Source organism: Uranotaenia lowii, chromosome 3 (genome assembly GCF_029784155.1).
Source record: "Uranotaenia lowii strain MFRU-FL chromosome 3, ASM2978415v1, whole genome shotgun sequence".
In the NCBI taxonomy this organism is placed as follows: domain Eukaryota; kingdom Metazoa; phylum Arthropoda; class Insecta; order Diptera; family Culicidae; genus Uranotaenia; species Uranotaenia lowii.
Window position 1 is genome coordinate 90,479,486 of NC_073693.1, and position 18,544 is coordinate 90,498,029.

Here is an 18,544-nt window from a genome sequence, read left to right on the forward strand (position 1 = left end):
AGGATACGCGTGGGAAAAACTCTGATTTCTTTTATTTACTCCGTTATTTTGTTTTGTTTATTTTCCGGTTAAATGAAATACTGTCATATTATTCAAGAAAAATTATATTCTACGTATGACAGAGGAAGTCTGGACATATCCAAAACAACTGAACAGATAACAATGAAATATTCCATTACAGAATCTTCTGTTCATATTTTTGGTATAACACCAAGAGAACGTCTAATTTTTAATTAATAGAATAAGACGACCATAAATTGATTTACTTGGTTTTTGTAAACGTCAAGAATGTAATGAGTTAGTTCGAGAATAGAATGATATTAACTTTGTAATTCTATGTGAATTTCATCAGAAAACCAAGGAAATGTTAGATACTATCCACTTTTTCCTTTCATACTAAGGTGTTAAAAAAAACTAAACAAAATTAAGGATATAAATAGGGTTGACTTTGTAAAAATAAAATTCATAATTTCATCCAACATTCAGGTATCAGAAATCAAGAACAGATAATTGGTTCAATAACATCTTCAAATACAAGAAGCTTGGAAAATAAAAATTTTAGTCTCGACGAAAATATGATTCAAGATCCAAAACAGAGATAATGAAAACTGAATTAGATTACCAAAGACTTTTTTGAATTTCATTTCTGATTTTGAATTCAAGATCTCAAAGGAAAAAAAGGTTTCATAACCGTCTGATTTGAAATTGCTGTGAATAAAAATTCCATGAACATACACATGTATTGAATGTTCTAATTTTCTTTGTTCAGTGCTTAAGCATCCATTTTTCGATAAATATGATAAAGTTAAAGTCGATATAAAAAAGATGATTTTAAAAATTAAGAGGCGATTATCTAATACAGAGAACATACCAAATGCATGATAGATAACGAAAAACAGAATGGTATATGAAAATTTGTTGATATTTATATATTTGCAGCATAATTTCAAACATGGTTTTGGCGAAAAAGGAAAGACAGTTGGTCAAAACTGCTAAAATGACGACACATTACAACAAAACACTTGGCACTTATCTTGGGGTTAATAGAAATAGAACATATCGGTGTCAAGGATCCTCTGTAAGTGAAAAAAAATGTAAAACGGAAGAAAATAGATTTTTAACTTTATCCCAGAAGATATTCGCTTTCCAGTTTTGTTGGAAGTTAATCTTCTTCGAAAATTTTTGCTCCTGGAGGTAGGCACTACCATAATATGACAGAAATATTACGAAAATAGTCAAAAACCTGAGACGATTCACTTCGTTTGAAGGTAACAATCCAGTTTGATGAGCGTAAATAAATATTTACCTATTTTCTGCTTATTAACATGTTCATTTTTTTGCGAAATTCAAAGGCTTAACGAAGTTTGCCGGGTCAGCTTACTAAACTACAGTTTAAGATAGCAGTAAAAAATTATGTTATTATCATCAGAAAACATATTAGGGTTTCAAATTGATTCAATTATGAAATTTGTCATAATTTTTCATTCTTCATAAAATTTTATATTTTCCATACAAATGAAGTTTTCAAAATTCGTAAGAATAATTGAAAATGTCGTGAGCTGGAGATTTACCAATGAATTCATTTAAATGAAGGGTTTTTCAGTGTTTTAAACTGATAAAATCGTCAATGATATATGATGGTAGTTTTGCTTTTGAAAATTGGACGTTTTACTTAGAATTTCAGAACAGAAAATCGGTATTCAACGGCCGATTAGATTTAATTCAATATTGTCTATAAACTGAAAAAATGCGTTCACTATAATTATTTGAGATTTTTTTTAAATTGCTATTTTCTAAAAGTCTTTTAACCTTTGCATTTTTTAAATCTTTCGGATTTGTTCAAATCAGACAAACAAGAACTGAAAAAATAATGTGTAATGTAAACAGCAAATTTTAGTTTTTTTCTAATGTGTGAAAAGGATAACTAATTTTCAATTCTCCTCTTGAAATGTCATCCTGTAATTTAAAAAACTACCAGTAAATCCATCTTGTATAAATAATAATCATGAAGAAATCGAGTTTTTAAATTTAAAAGTTCAATTCATGGAAATTGAACCTCAACCTATTACAAAAAAGAAATGATGAGTTCCAACTGCCAAATGCCTGCGTAAATTTAGAACCTGATCAAAGAAAACCTAGTTCAAACGTTAATTTTTGATTTTTTATTTTTAAATTTTATCTCAGGTTTCAAAGGAACGATTAAAAATGCAAGAAAAATTTCTATTTTAAAAAAAAATCGCAAAAAAAGTTATAATAAAGAAAATTGATATTGAAATTTTTGCTTTTGTTTACTTGAATTTTTATTCAGGTAAATTGTGTTTTTGAAAAATTTAGAACTGTTTCAAAATCATGAAGATTATCTGACAGAAAACATATTGTTTTTTGCCAAAATGTTACACAAAGTTTGACTCAATATTCAAACAATGGATTGCAACATTTTAAGAAACATTTGATGGGAAGAAAATGGAGCTTCTTTTTTTGAATATTGAACTTTTGAAGAAATATGAAAGGAACAAAAACTATCCTAAATACGGAAAAAGACTCAAACTTAAAAAATTGAACTTTTTCTAGCCCGTATAATTTTAAATTTTCAAAACTTTTCATTCCGTGGGAATATTTAACAAACAAATCAGGTAATTTAATTTGCCGTTATAGCTTTTAAATTAAATTGCGGTCTGATTTTTATATATGGGTTATCAATTTCCCAATGACCGCTTCAGAAGCGTTGGACATCTATTAGAAGTCTAAACTTTTTTATTTTTATTTTGACTTTGTAACCATTTTTTAATGTTAACCCCGAAGACCCCATTTTTAAGTTTGATCGAAATTTACAGAAGTTTTGTTTTATAGGTTCATACAACTTTAGTTCTACGAATAGATTTATCGTTCATAAATTGGATCGATTGGTAAATTAACATATTTAGAAATATTCTGTGCAAAAAGTAATTTACAATAGTGATTGGTTCTGGATTCATGCTGATATCAGAGCACCACGTCTAAAGGAGGGGTTGGCTGGCTTTTAAAGGGTTTTTAAAATTAAATTAAATCAAAATCGAGGAAAAAATCATAAATTCAAAATCAACATTAAACATTGTTACAAAACTTTGAATTCAAAATTAAAAACGAATATTTATGTTAATTTGAAAAATAAAAAAAGATACCATGTTGATTTCAGTGTCATCACTCAAATTCTGAATTCATTATCAGCCATTTAAAAAAAATTAGATGCAACAAAATTAACATTTTTCCGAGGTTAGTTTGACTCATTACTATCAGCATTAATTTTTAAGAATACTTCATCTGAGAGAAAACCTTTAAAAAACTTTTTTATTGTAATATTGGCTATTTTTTGGTCTAGGGATTCAATCAAACAACTTAGTTTTTGAAATGCCCGACGTTTCGATCATTTTTGGTGGTCTTTTTCAAGGGAACTGGAAGTTTATTATTATTTTTTAACATTAGAATGAGCATTGTTAGCATAATATGTAGTGTGTAGACTCACTTATCTGTCCGTTGTTTTTGTCAATATAGTTTTTGTCCAACGTTTAGGAGTCCAGTGTTCGCTGCTCTTCTGTGGGAATATTGTCGTTAATTAACTTCTCACTGTTATTTTACTAGATTTCTTACGGATTTAATCGGTGAAAAATAATAATTTTTCATCCGATATTCTATGGTCGCACTTCTACTTCAACCTACTTTTCAAATTATGGAATCTATTGTGAGGAATGTGTGGATAAGGTTGGAGGCCGGGCTATCTGAGGTAATGGGTGGAAGTTGTGCTGTTGGACTATTTACAATGTGTGGGTTTTGTGTTTTGGAACGAATATTACTGCTAATTTTGGATGTGGTTTTGACTGTGTGTAGTATTCCTGCGTATGTTGTGTTTAATTTTGCTGTGTCTGTCCTGTAATTGGCTGTTATGATGTGCTATGTTGTCGTCGGATATGGTCATGTTTGAGTTGAACCTAGCGAACAACCTACCACATCACAACATCAGACCATATCATCAAAAATCCAGCATCAACCACAACATCAAACATCACCAACCGCCCATCAGCAACAGCCAACATCACCCAACGAACAGCAGCAACCATCAACATCATCCACCCAACAGCAACCACGATCATCACCTACCGAACAGCAGCAACAATCATCACCTATCCAACAACAACAACCTTCGTCATCAAACATCCAACAGCCACAGCACCACGTAAACAACGAATCAGCATCCATGAAAACAGCAACCGACCAGTCACAATCCGGAACATCCACTAATCTCTGCTACCGCACTCTTACCTACATTCCATCACTATCCACTAGAATCATCAGGGACCTGAAAAAGGATTTCAAAAACATTAAAATTGCCCAGAAAACCGTCAACGATATCGGAAAATTATATCCGATTGTTAAAGACCCCATATTGCCAGCTCAACAGTCCAACATAGTCTACAGTATACCATGCCGTGATTGCGAGAAAGTTTACATCGGATTGAGCACGAATACACTCACAAAGAGAATGTATGGGCACAAATCCGATGTGAACAAATACGAAAAGATATTGGAGAGCGGAGTCACCAGCATCACCGACATCAAGTCAAAACTGGGAGATACCACAGCTATGACGGATCATGTTATCAAAACAGAACATCGATTCGAACACGCGAGAGCCAAAATCATCGATAGAGCGCAATACACATCAACGCTCCGTATATTGGAGATGTGCCACATCACCAATACAGAAAACACCGTCAATAACAGGACAGACACAGCAAAATTAAATACAACATACGCAGGAATACTACACACAGTCAAAACCACATCCAAAATTAGCAGTAATATTCGTTCCAAAACACAAAACCCACACATTGTAAATAGTCCAACAGCACTTCCACCCATTACCTCAGATAGCCCGGCCTCCAACCTTATCCACACATTCCACACAATAGATTCCATAATTTGAAAAGTAGGTTGAAGTAGAAGTGCGACCATAGAATATCGGATGAAAAATTATTATTTTTCACCGATTAAATCCGTAAGAAATCTAGTAAAATAACAGTGAGAAGTTAATTAACGACAATATTCCCACAGAAGAGCAGCGAACACTGGACTCCTAAACGTTGGACAAAAACTATATTGACAAAAACAACGGACAGATAAGTGAGTCTACACACTACATATTATGCTAACAATGCTCATTCTAATGTTAAAAAATAATAATAAACTTCCAGTTCCCTTGAAAAAGACCACCAAAAATGGTCGAAACGTCGGGCATTTCAAAAACTAAGTTGTTTGATTGAATCCCTAGACCGAAAAATAGCCAATATTACAATAAAACACCAATAACGGTCGAAAACATAAACTTTTAAAAAACTTTAGAAAATTATAAAAAATCTGGATATGGAGGTTTTAATTCAATGTTCAACTTTCTTGGAGATCAAAAGTAATTTTGACTTCTGACTATTATATTACATTATTATATTTCTTTCGTTTTGTTATTTTTTAAATTCAGCAAAATACGGGTATTTAATTAGATAAAATTCTAAGAATCTTATAAACTTATACTAGTAATAATTCAAATATTATGTCAAAATAGAGAATTTATGATTAAATAAAGCGTTTTATCTCTGAAAAAAACTAGAAAATCTAACCCATGTTTGAATCCTTGACTGAAAGAAATATCACAGATAGATTTAAAATCAGTTTTTGTTTTTAGGTTTGTTAATTCTTCATTTATCAAAGATTGATTTCCTTTAAAATTGAATTAAATTGGAAACGTCATAAACTAGAGGTGACAGACAAAATAAAACATAAGATAAGATTCAAGACGCCAAAGTCTTCCGGAATAAGTCATTGAAATACAGGCATCAAAAGCCTGAGCAGACTTGGATGCCTTAACCAATAGCAAGTTGTAACCAAAATAAGCTATCAATGTTAGAATGATAGCAGGAAATAGTGTTGTATTTTAACCGATACCAAAATTAAGTTCCATTTTGATATCAATATGCTTAAATATTATGACAAATCAATACAAAAAACATTTATAGCAAAGTGATAGCACAAAAGGTGTTGGTTTTCTAACGACAGCTGAATAAAATATCATTTAAATTTCATTCACTTGAATTGATCATAAAAATTAAGCCAGCATGATTTTTAAATCAGATTTTTCCCGTAATAAAATTATAAATAGGAAATTTTGATTGAGCTGAGAAAAAACACGAGTTAAGTAATTAAGGGGGGGGGGTAGGGTCTAACACTTTCAAAAAATCGATTTTTTTATTTTTTTATTTTCTTATTGTAAAACATTTCAAGAATGTTGTGTCAAATTTTCAAGTCATTTGAAGCAAAACTGTAGAAATTATAGGCCTTTATCTCCTCCTATCTAATACTGCAAGAAAGCAAGAGCAGAAACATCAAACGCGTTTTTCTCGAAAGCACATTTTTAAAGTCCGTGGACATCGTCATTTGAAAACTACTTATCCGATTCTTTTCAAATTTGGAACATATTTTCTACATATAAAATACCAGACCCCAACGTTTTTCTTTTTTGATTTTTTTACTTTGGGGAGATTTTAGAGGTGAAAAATGGCAGATTTTTAAGTGAAAAATCGTAGTTTTTACTTCAAACAGCCACAAAAATTTCATAAAAATATTTTTAAGTTAAATGAAAACGTTGGGGTCCAGAAAAACATCTATTAAAAATATTTTGCCCTTATTTTTTGAGTTCAGATGATTCTGTGCTGAGATACAGTGTCCACCGCAAATCCTGTTTTTTAAAAGGCATCCTCGAAAATGCTCCGTAACCGGCTCATTTTTCAATATTTTTCTACGAAAAAATTACTAAATGTTCTTTTAACAATGCTTTGTATAATGCAAAAAATTTGAATACATTTGTTTGAACGATAGCTCTAGAAAAAAATCGTGAAAATGGTGTTTTTTTATACCCGTTAGACCCTACCCCCCCCTTAACAGCATAATGCGCGCATCATTTTGTTTTATTTTTATGTATTAGCCAAACTAGGCATCAATGTATTTTTCATTTATAAATTTTATTTTCGTTTCACCGGATACAAACTTAGAATAAAAACTAATCAAATTAATAGATATATCGAATAGAATCAGTTTTGAAAGCACATTGATGCTAATTTTTTAGATCAATCGACCCCAAAATATGGCATCTCTGCGCTGTAACATCGAGTTTTTAAATAATGGTAAAACAAGATATCACTTAGGTTTCAGTGGAACCTACACTTGGAATAACTGAGGTATTCGCATATGAAAATTGAGACCCAAATTTGGACATTGATTCAACTTTATTCGGACATAATGATACCACATTTCACTCTTATGGCATGATAGCAAAATTGGGTGAAATTTTTAAGTCTGCTCGGGAATGCTGTTCCCTTGCGTTAATTTTGAAGCTCCAAAACAGTAATACCTCAAATTCAAGTGTGTGTGTGTGTTCATTTTAAATTGAAAAATTATAGTTTAAATTTTGGTTTCGATTTTCAGTTTCTCGTTTTTCAAATCTTCCCCAACATATATTAAAAAATGCAGCTATGCAAAAAAATGGAAAATATAATGTCACAGATTTATGAACTCAAGTTAGAGCGTTAAATCAGGCGACTATTTGCTCAATAATATCTTTGAGTAATTTTTAACCAATATGGCTGGATTTCAAGATTCACTCCAATCAAATCGTCGATGTGGTTCCCAGAACATTCGCATAATGATAAATGAAATAAAATAATAATCCAGTTTTAGATTCAAAAGATGAATATTTTAGTTGCTGATTCTGAAAGATTTGGCTTTATAAATTTAAAACTTTTTTTTTGTAAGATTTTGTCTATTACCTCTTATTTTAGTGTTATAACTAACGGATATTTAAAAAATGGACCATTTTTTACTGAATTCAGTTATGATAGCTTATCAACTAATACACCTGCATAAAACCTAAAATCTGACTTTTAATCATTTTAATATCCTTTATTTAATGAAGGTTCAAAATATTGCCTATATTTTCTGGTTTCTAAGATACAATACATAAGAAAATAAAAAGAAATTCTCTGAATTGAAAAAAAAATAGTGAAAAAAATATGAATATATGAAAAAAGTAAGAATATTTCTGGCATTGCATAAGAGCGTTTGTTGTTGAAAACTGCAAAGCATTTTGCTTTCAAAAACACTTAAGATTCATCTTGTCTTAAAGTTGCTTTGAAATTTTGTCAAATTTCTAAATTTTCGTAGAAAGGGCTGGAAATATTTGCTTCCTATGCAGATGATGCAGATGTAACATTTTCCAGAAGTCAAAATTACTCACAGCCCTCGAAAAAGATTTTAAAACTTTTATTTTGAATAGGAAAAGTGTGATTTGAAATTTTCAAATTCATTTAAAAAAATAGAAATGATTTTTTTTACTATATTGATTTATTGTTGTTTCAAATTTGTTACAATTCGAAACGAAGGCCTTGTATTTCATTTTATTTGTTCCTGATTTCATTAAGATAAAAATGTAAGTAGTTTGAAAGCTTGAATTTAAAGTGCGAAAAAATTAAAGTTAAGTTTCAAATGCAGCAGAAATCAGAATCCCATTGAATGATTTTCTCCCAGAATTAAATTTTGATTTAGAAATATAACACTTCGACCACAATTCACAATGCAAAATGAGTTGAGGTATTGATTTCAAATTCAAAGTTAACAATTTCATTCTGAGTGTATTCTGAAAAGGTTTATCAGATTTTTCTGCTTCCACGATTATAGGTTATTAACCAAAATATTTAGTGCATTTTTTGGGGATAAAAGTTTATCATTGAAAGTTTTTGATTCGTTATTTTAAGAATAAAAAAGTTAGTATTCATTTTTGGAAAATGTACAATAAAATCATCTTGATTTTTTTCGCATAATAGCCGTTATAAATTCCCAGTAAACTTGGAGTTTCTCTAAATAATTGAGAACTGATAAATATATTATGTGGATTTGAACTGTTCCATTTATCAGTTTAATAACAAGGGGTAAATGACATTCAGAGATTTTATTCTGAGCATAGAATAAATTAAAAAAAATTGTTAAATAATGCGTTTTATCCTAAGTTATATTAAGGTGGGTTCTGTTTTATGCATTTTTATAATATTTCACGTCTTTTTTTTTACTTTAAAATTTAGAAACTCTGAGCTCTTACATTTATTTTATAAGCTAACTTCTAAGTTGCTGATATATCTAGGCTGCATCATCAAAAAGGAAATTAATTTCTGTTTACTTTTCCCACATTTAGTATTCAAAATAGATTTGTCATCTCGGCTCCTTCCTCGGAGCAATGAAATCTAATGTAGGTCAAACCAAGACAAATTACCTCCTATAAAGAGACACATTGCCAGCCAGTCTAAGCTACCGTCTTTCTCACGTCCACAAATCTTAAGTACCCAATGCCGAGAGACTGCTCCGAGGGCAAGTTTCTCGAAGGGCTAATTTCAATATAAATTGCCCATTTGCTCGGTACTTAAAAAAAAACCAGTTAGCGATCCTAGGCTATGATCCCTCCTCGATTAAAGGGTTGTTACGGGGAAATTATAATACCTTTAAACAGTGTTATGGAGAAGAATGAATAAAGGAAGAAAAACTTAAAGCCGATTAGGTGAGGCGGCGAAGATGGCCCAAGTTTTACTGGGAAATCTAACGAATTGTTGAAAGGGGCTTAAGTTTTTTTTCCCAAGATAAGGTGTGAAGACTTCGACGTTTTTCGAATGCACGCGCCCCGATTTTGATAGGTGAGCTCACGAAAAAGATGACGTGTGGATGGGTTTCTTCTAGGAATTTTATAGAATCGTCGCTTACCTGGAAGAAAAAAGAAAGAGAAGAAAAGGTGCTTATTAGAGTAAATCCTATAAAATAATTAAATGCTGTAAAATATGGTCAGTGAAGATTGGCTTTGCCACGCGAGTTTGGATTTTATGGAAGGGATTTGATAGAAGCTTCAGATAGTTGTATACTTGTAAATATAACCAGAGTAACCAAAAGTAATCTTTTTGAAACTTTTATTCATTGGAAAAGGGCATTCAATGAGTAGTGAATTATGACTGTTTGAAGGTCAGGTTTTGATGGTCATATTTAAGACACTGTAAATAGGTGATTCACGCAGTCTTTCCTCAATAATTGTGGTCGCAAAAAAGGGGAAAAGGTGCAACTTTTTAAGATATGAAAGCGAAAATAAATTACCGGCCATCTATCTTCAAGACTAGACCTTTATGATCGGTGTTACGGTATTTATTTAACCAAAAGGTACAGGCAGGTTTTTTGTTTCATTTTTTATAGAGAGGTAAAATTCAGTAATGGATTTAATTATAAATCCATTTGCGAGAATATTCATCAGCCTAACAATGGTTCAAACATTTAGAGAAATTTTACGCTAGAAAGAGAACATTTGAATTGCAATTTTCACATACATTCAAAGGAGGTGATTATAATTTTTCAAGAATTTCACAAAACTAAAAAAACGATCAAAGAATCCCCCATAACGGAACTACTCCAATAAATTTCCATCTCAAATATCGTTTATGGCATTCGCTTTGAAAGCAATCTAGCTGTATCAATATATGGAATACCAAGACTGGGCTATATCGTTGCGAGCTGTCTGTCTGACAATCTGCATACTTCCAAAGAGGTAATAAACTACATTCCCGAAAGAGACTATCATCTGAAGCGAGAACTTTTCTTTACGGGATGCTCATATGGAAATGCAAGTATGATTTCTTTCAACCTTCTACCTCGACCACAGACTAAGAAAAAGATGAAGGAGAAAAAATCATGAATTGGATTGCATTCAAATCTCTGGGTTTTTATTGGTCTTTCTCTCGTGGGTACTTGTTCATATGTCCATTTGTTCAATTGATCTTTCTTATTTTTTTTAATATGCTAATGGAAACAAATAAATAGATAAAATTATTGGATAAAATTTCAATTGCTAGAGTAAAATACGATACCGAAACGTAGAAAATCGGTAGAATAAATTTTGAAAATAAAAAAATATTAAAAATTTTGAAATCGCAATATTTTGAATTTTGTAAGTTAGCCATTTTTGTCTGTTTAGTCAATTTTGTCAATTTAGTCAATTTTGTCAAATTTTCAATTTTGTCATTATTTTCCATATTTTCAATAATGTCAATTTTATCAATTTTCATGATTTTGTCAACATTGTCAGTTCAGTCAGTTTGGTCAGATTTTTCGCTCTTTTCAATTTTATCAATCTTGTCAAGTTTGTCAATTTCGTCAGTTTTGTCAATTTTGTCAATTAAGTGAATTTTGTCGATTTATTCATCGTCAATTTTGTCAATTTTGTCAATTTTGCCAATTTTCTGGATTTTGTCAGTTTTGTCAAATTTCATGATTTTGTCAACTTTGTTAATTTTTTCATTTTTGTCAATTTTTTCAAATTTGTCACTTTTATCAATTTTGTCACTTTTGTCAATTTTGTCAATTTTGTCAATCTTGTCAATTTAGTCAATCTTGTCAATTTTGTCAATTTTGTCAGTTTTATCAAAATTGTCAATTTTGTCAATCTTGTTAATTTTGTATGTTTTGTCAATTTAGTGAATTTGGTCGATTTTGTCATTGTCAATTTGGCCAATTTTTTCAATTTTCTTCGATTTTGTCAATCTTTTCAATTTAGTCAATTTTGTTTATTTGGTCAATTGGGTCAATTTTGTCAATTTTGCCAGTTTTATCAATCTTGTCAATTTTGTGAATTTTGTGAATTTAGTGAATTTTGTTGATTATGTCTTAGTCAATTTTGTCAATTCTGTAAATTTTGTCAATTTGATAAATTTTGTCAATTTTGTCTATTTTGTCAATTTTATCAATTTTGTCGATTTAATCATCGTCAATTTGGTCAATTTAGCCAATTTTCTCGATTTTGTCAATTTTATAAATTTTGTCAATTTTCATGATTTCGTCAACTTTGTCAATTTTGCCATTTTTGTCAAATCAGTGAATTATGTTAAGTTTGTCAATTTTGTCAATTTGGTCTATTTTGCCATTTTTTTTTCAATTTTGTCAATTTTGTCGATTTTGTCATTTTTCTATTTGGTCAACCTGGTCAAAATGGTTATTTCGAACAGTTTTTTCTGTTTCTTCAACTTTGTCAATTATGATTATTAGCTTTTTAGCTTTACATGAATGTTAAATAAAAAATCCCAAATCCCAAACTCTACTATGGTGGGCTTGGTGGCGCTACTGTTTGGCTGTTATCTTCCATTGGCTTCAGCAAGTGAAAGTTCGGATTGACTTCCAAGCCGTCATCGTTTTTGCTAGACACCAACCCCAACAACAACAACACAACGATTGCACAGGTTTTTCAATGCGAACGAAAAGTTTTCATCGCGCAAAGTTAGATCTAAAGAGAGGAAGAGAAAAGGAAACAAAAAAGCTATCCCGAGAGCTTAAAGCTCGAGAGGATTCAGTAGAATTTGTCTTATTGGATTCAATTTGCTTCCACGGGCGAAATTCTCTCCTGTCGTTCGTGCTTAGGAAAAAGCTCTCTGAGCACGAACGGCCTGTGGTGTACGTGCATCGTCCGTGTCCCCCCGTGTCGTTTTTCCCTTCTCAGAGCAATCTGTGCTTGAAAATCTATCGTTGGGCGAAAGATGGGACTTACTATCGCTATCGAAATATGCGATGTGATAGGCTACTCCTTATGCTTGAGTTATTCTAATTCGGAGTTGTACCTCATAGTGCAATCCCTTTTATGAAATTTGGTTCGGGGTTTTAACCCCAGAACTAATTTTTGAAACTGGTTCGTCCCAAGGTTGGACTGGTATACTCAACTTAAATGAACTTATAATATGTTATTTAGACATTTTTGTTTGCCTGGCATACATTTGTTAACTTAGTCATGTTTTTCAATCATTCGGAGGAGCCCTCTATGTTCCTTCTGGGAAATTACTAATTACACAGGTTGAAAGCATGCTCATTGCTTAACGCGCCATGTTTTTCGATCATCTTGATAAGTGATTGTTGGACATTGCTGGCAAGCCAATTGGATACGTTTTTTAGAGTGATCATTTAAAGAAATTTACTATAATTTTTTTTCAAACTATATTGTTTATTTTTTCTTCTTTTTATACATTGAATAGGAAAAAAAAATCAATTTTTTAAGATAAAAATCATTTTTATTGTACTGCCCAGTTTCGCAAAAACGTGTGGAAGAAAGTTTACAAAAAATCACACGAATACACACAAATACACTGACATCGTCTGAACTCGTCGAGCTGATTCGATAGGTACCTATAAAGGCATATCTAAGAACCATAATTAATGATCTCCCAAATCGACCGATAACTATACCTTTCTGTAAGAAAGGCAAAAAAACATGTCTACCCAAGTAAAACAAATGAAGCCAACTAACATTCGAAAGTTTAATTATGGTGTTATTATAGCATTGAAATCCAGCTATTTTTATGAATGTTTTATTGAAAGGGTTCTTCTTTTATAATTTTTTAAAACACTTTTTTATTTACGATATTTTATTTCAAATGATATCAGAAATATATTTACCGTTTAACAAGTAAAATTACTAAATTACATATTCAATATTTCTTGGATGGTTTGTTGGTACCTATTTTTTCTATTTTTCACTTTCATATCCTAATTATATTATTATTCCTCTATCTGTGAATTTTAATGTCATTCTCACGAATGAATTTCACCTTTTATATTGACTATGCTTATTCAAAGCACTTCCATCTTGCAATTCGAACCTGAAACCACCGGCTTCCTCCAAAAGAAGTTAAATCAAATTTCATTCACCACTTCCATGGACCCAAAAAAGGGCAACCATTTTTCGAGGTAAACACCCACATAGCAATTTTTATAACAGTATCTACCGGAAAAAAAAATCTTTTCTCGTCTCGATTGCTCTTTCCCTTGCTAAGACGAGACTACCCCGAAATCTTCGAACAAATCCAAACAAACATAGTGTGGTCCAATTATGATTACAACTCCGGAACCCATTATTTGTTTAGTTTTTTTTTTTCGAGTAAGAAAACATTCCTACCAAGCTAAGATCCAGAGGAAAGATGCATTATGGTGCCCTTTTTTAGTGGGTGGTTGGGAATGCTGGAGGTTAATGGAGGAAATCAGAGGCAAGACGCTCAACTCATTTGCTTCCTCGTTTGATTCAATTGAAGATGTGTTTTTGACAAGACCGATTCTTCGTTAGTTGAGAATGGAAACCTTTCAGATGGTAGATGGTTTGTAATCCATTCCTGGTGGTTTGATTTGATTTTTTTTTCTCTTGCTAGCCGTATGGGTACATATCGTATCAAGTAAGTACAACGAACTTACAATCGAGACCGTGAGTGCCGTTAAGTCATGTTTTGGGTGAGGTTTTTTTTCGCCTTCAATCGTCTCAACAAATCTCAAGTGGCCACGCCGCCGCCCCTTCTCAACAGATGAAAGTTTGTTTCGGGATATCCGAAAATTGATTGCATCCAGCACGTGTAGGACGTCAAGCAATTATTTATGTTAGGGGAAGGAATTTCTTTCTTTCTCTACAAGATTAACATCTTTTAGTGCTGGGACGTACGGCTGCAGCTTTAACGAAATCTAGGAGAGACCACGGCTACGACAATACTCTTGGAGAAAAGTGGAATTCTTCCAGTTTGATATTGTAAATTGCTGGCGGCTGCATGGGTCAAGATAACATATCGGAGGCACTTGTAAATTATTTTGGAAATGCTTATCCATTTCTTTTGCTTTTTAAAGTCTACAAGTATTTTTGACAAGCAATGTGTGTACATATAACTTTTTTTTTCGATGCAGAGTTCAATGATCTCTTCACATTTCAAGATTTTTTTTTTAAATTGTTCATTTTTCAAACTAAAGGTTTTAACACAAAAACTCCTATTAGATCTAAAATTCAATCCAAATGTTTTGCTGGTTTGATTTTTGAATTTTTTTGGAGTTTGATCTCACAAGCAATTCATATATTTCGATGACCTTATTTGATTTGAATGAACTGATTTGAAATAAATTGTATTTGAAGACGTGCAACTGACAAATGATCCTTTTTTAAATCGAAGTATTCTACCTTTTCTTGCAGAAGTCATGCATTCAATATGTCGACAACAGAGAGAATGATTTCAATTGGTTGACTTTTTTTTGACAGAACACTTTCAAGAACAAATTAGAGAAAATTTAAGTAAAATGAAAAAAAAAAAATTAAACGACTCATGATTTTTCTAAATCATATCGGTACCTATAGTTTAACCGCAAAACACAAGGTTAATGTTCTTCTCAAGAAGTTTAACCAATCAACAGCTCAGAAATCTTTTATTAATGAATGAACTTCACATGATGGCTGATTTGTTTTTGATGTTCTTGTTGATTGCTCAAAACGTGTGGTTTAACTACATTCTGAAGAAATGAGATTACTTTCCAGATTTTTTTTTTTTATTTTCAAAAATCAACCTCAATATACTTGCCTAATCAACCCAGTTTGTTTTAGCTATCAAAAGCTGAAAAACCATGAATCATTGAGTCAACATTATGACTTATTAACATGGATTAAGAATCTGATTGAATATTTGAGGTTTAATCGAACATAAGTGCAATGAAGAGACTGACTATAAACATTACTTCCTGAATTTTCGAATACTTTTGTGGGTTCAATTTCCTCAACTATAATTAGTCAATATTTAGAGATTTTATTTCTCCTTCATTGAGAAATCAGTTTTGTTTAAAATTATAGAAAAAAAATTATACATAAACTATTCTGATTACTTTTTTTATGTATGTTAACGTCATCATGGAAAAATGGAGTAGGCGTTGTCTTGAGGGCAACGGACGTGTTTTTCCGGGTCAGAAAAATTTTTCATTTATATGATTGTTTTTAATAATAATTAAGTGATTAATTGGTCGAAAAATGTTTAACAAGTGACTGGATACTGATCACGAAATGTATTTTCTTTGGGCTTGTGGGATGTTCGTACGATCATAAAGTATTTTCTAGGCAAGTGGATTTTTTCTGTGCAACTGAAGGTGACTATTGTGGGATCGTGACTTTCATGGGTTGAAGTTTGTTTCACCCCAAAAACTGAACCAAGTTTGTAAAAAAGTTATCTCATACCATCGTTGAGATGTAACCACTTATAGATCTCGCAAGCTCCGAAAATGGTCCGTAAAAACAAAGACTTTTTGATTTAAAACGGAGGTTGTTGTTGCACTTTTGCACATTTAGTGAAAAGTGTTTGTTAGTCCAATTCCTTGGATGCTACTTAATGAAGAGATATAACATCAAGTTGGAAGCATGAGCATTAAAATTGCTATACTATTTTGAATGTTATTTTCAAAATAAACTGGTGAACATGATGCTGGTGTAGGATAAAAATTTATGTTTGAACAATCGCGATAGCAATTTCGGCATGCTGCGTCCAGTCAAACCTTTTAAAAATTCCCGATTCCTTTTATGGTTTGAAGATAAGTATCCTTTTCAAATGGTAAAAAGGTAAGATGTTTAAAATGTATAACTTATCTATATTCATATATTTAAAATAGCTTAACTCTATTCAAGGGGATTCGTGGGGGGTTGGATAGGTCACCAAGCGAACGAAAGACTGATATACAATGGATTGTGGGTTCAAGCCAGCCGGAGTATCTCGGCAAATATGGAATCATGAGAAGAATACAATGGTTCCTTTTCATAATTCTAAATTTGTCTCGAACAGTCGGAAGAGAGTTTGGTGAGTTAAACCTATCCCAAACCAGTGGTAACGGACCCCTTGGTTGCACTGCAAATATTCTTGGTGAGTTAAGCATGGACAATACTTGAACGTGCGATCGAGACTTCCTGTACCGACTCGGGTCGAAAGACCTATCAGCCACTGGTGGGTTAAACTACATACATACATACATGTTAACGTCATCATGGAAAAATCATCGTTTACTTTTTTCAAAGTTATAAAACTAAAATTGGCGAAGTTTTTCATCATTATTTAACTAATTACTTAGCATTTGTTTGAAGTTTTTGATTTCAAATATTCAAAAATTTGATTTTTTTACCATTACACAATGAGGAAAAAAGTGTACAAACCGCGAAGAAATTCGATATCTTTCGTCCCACATGATCCAAATCTATAATATTATACTTTCCTTTTGTGAAAATTTCCGGAGAATCTATTAAACATAGTTTTAAACGCCGCACAAGCTTGCGAACGGAGATATAGTGCCTATTAAATTCCTAATTCCCCTATATTTTGTAAACATTCCAGAAAAACACTGTTTCGAACCAGAGAATTTTGAACGAAAACAGACCTATCGTGGGTAATTTTTTCTGAGGAATCAAATGAAGGCTGTTTTGGTCACCGCACGCTTCAGAAAATGGAGCTATGGCTGTTTTTACCCTCATTTCCCCTACATTTTTCAACGATTTCAGAAAAAAAGCTTGTTCGGACTTGGAAATTTTGAATCAAATGGATTGTATCCTTTATAATTTTTTCCAAGGAATCCAACGAAGCCTATTTGAGCCACCGCACGGATTGGAAACAGAAGTTATGGCTGTTTTACCCTGAATTTCCCTACATTTTTCAAAAAGTTAAGAAAAAGCATGATCGGACTTGAAAATATTGAACCAAATGGAACGTATCATGTGTGATTTTTTTTCGAGGAATGGAACGAAGTCTATATGACACACCGCACGCATCAGAAACAGGAGTTATGGCTGTTTTACCTTCATATCCCTTTCATTTATAAAAAAGTTCAGAAAAACCATGATCGGACTTGAAAATTTTGAACCAAAAGAGACTTATCTTATGCAATTTTTCCGAGGAATCCAATGAAGGCTGTTTGAACTACCGCACGCTTTGAAATATGGAGTTATGGCTATTTTTACCTACATTCTACATTCTTCTCTGATTTCAGAAAAAATGAAGGAGAATTGAGGGTAAAACCAGTTATAACTCCATATTTCAAAGCGTGCGGTGGTTCAAACAGCCTTCATTGGATTCCTTGGAAAAAAATAAGTCTCGTTTGGTTCAAAATTTTCAAGTCGTATCTCGGTTTTTCTTAACTTTTTGAAAAATGAAAGGGAATTGAGGGTAAAACAGCCATAACTTTTGCTTCCAATCCGTGCAGTGGCTCAATTAGGCTTCGTTAGATTTCTTGGAAAAAATTACATAGGATACAATCCATTTAATTCAAAATTTTCAAGTCCGAACATGCTTTTTTCTGAAATTATTGAAAAATGTAGGGGAATTGAGGGTAAAAACAGCCATAACTCCATTTTCAAAACCGTGCGGTGGCTCAATCGGAGTTGGATCAATGCAAGGGGGGAAGAAAATAAAAAATATTGCAAAAAACTAATAAATTGTAATAAATTGCATAAAAACTTATATGCAATAAAATTGCATACTTCATCACATGGTCGTAGAAACGGGGGGGGGGGGGGGGGGGGGTGTTTGGGGTTAAAACCCCCCTATGAGGGTCCAAAAATGCCGAACAAAATGTTTTTCTTCAAACGGGAAAATTAAAATTCCAAATAAAATTTTGATGAACGACTAAA

General features: G+C 32.0%; 1 protein-coding gene across 10 annotated transcripts in view; it reads right to left on the reverse strand.

Moving 5' to 3' along the window:
* Positions 1-18,544, reverse strand: part of LOC129754770 (uncharacterized) — a 601,388-nt gene that overhangs the window by 224,982 nt on the left and 357,862 nt on the right. The window lies entirely within an intron of this gene.